The 1,223-nt window shown below is 38.9% G+C and overlaps 1 protein-coding gene across 1 annotated transcript in view; it reads left to right on the plus strand.

Moving 5' to 3' along the window:
* Nucleotides 1-1,223, plus strand: part of FER1L6 (fer-1 like family member 6) — a 157,818-nt gene that overhangs the window by 61,494 nt on the left and 95,101 nt on the right. The gene's annotated exons all lie outside the window — the stretch shown is intronic.

Consider the following 1,223-nt stretch of genomic DNA (forward strand, 5'->3'; position numbering starts at 1 on the left):
AGCTCCCTGGGAATTTAAGGATAGTTTTTTCTAATTCTGTAAAAAATGATGTTGGTATTTTGACAGGAATGGCATTGAATCTGTTGATTGCTTTGGGCAGTATGCTTATTTTCATGATATTACTTCTTCCAATCCATGAGCATGGGATATATTTGTATTTGTGTCATCTATGATTTCTTAGGATGAACATGTTTCTCTATCAGTTTTCTCACTACCTTTTCACTTTTGTAATTTGTCCATGGCATTTTCTCACATGAGTTAATCTGTATTTTAAAATAGTTTCAAAGAAAATTAGAAGAACAGAACTGCTAGTTCAGGATTCCCTGTGACTTTAAATCGTAAAATTATAAAATTTTCAACTTGGAGGTCCTGCACCCTTCATCAAGACAGAGTCCCCAGATGCCTTCTGGGTGGGCCCTTATAGACATGTGTCTCTGGACAGATTCTACTGTCTCTAACTCAAGATATGAGCTTTGCTTGGAGACATGGGTATTTCACTTCCACTACAAATAAATTTTTATCCCAGCAAGTAGAAATGAATGAATAAGAGGAAAATGTGTCCAAAGCCTTTACCCCACCAGCGACTGACCACAAAAGTACAAGTTGACTGATTCACTTTTCCTAACTCATAGCCGACTGTCCTCCCAAAATCAGTTCTGGTTTCTTGCTATAAAATAATTACTTCTTTACTGACTCAGGGAGGATGAAAAGGCTCAAAGCTATGCCGTAGAGGAACAGGTAAAGAGATGGCAATTCTTAGCTGAGGAGATCTAAGCCTGAGAGAATAGTTTCAGTGTTTGTGGGGCTAGCATGTAGATGGAGGGGAGGTATGAGGGAGAGGGAGAGGGAGAGGGGGACACAGAGAGAGATTCAGCAGATAAAATCAGGCCCTACAAAGACATTACAGGGAAATAGTTTCCTAAATGGAAGTCCATAATGCATTCCTCATCTTTAGAGGTGTTAGCACACCCTAGGCAACTATTTGATGTAAACATGGCAGCAGGCAACTAACTACATTAAATAGCCTCTAAGTGTCATCCAACCTCAAGAGGCTACTGTAGATGTGACTGTTAAATGTTGCAGATAGGAGGTCCCTATTATTGAGAATGAGAGCCAGTATGGGATAATGGTTTAAAGCATGGGCTTTGAAATAATGTGAATTGGGTTGGAACTTGTATTAGATTACTAGGGTTACTGTGAAAAAAAAATTACTGAGATGCTAA

Source organism: Cebus imitator, unplaced genomic scaffold, assembly GCF_001604975.1.
Source record: "Cebus imitator isolate Cc_AM_T3 unplaced genomic scaffold, Cebus_imitator-1.0 Scaffold68, whole genome shotgun sequence".
Classification (NCBI taxonomy): Eukaryota; Metazoa; Chordata; class Mammalia; order Primates; family Cebidae; genus Cebus; species Cebus imitator.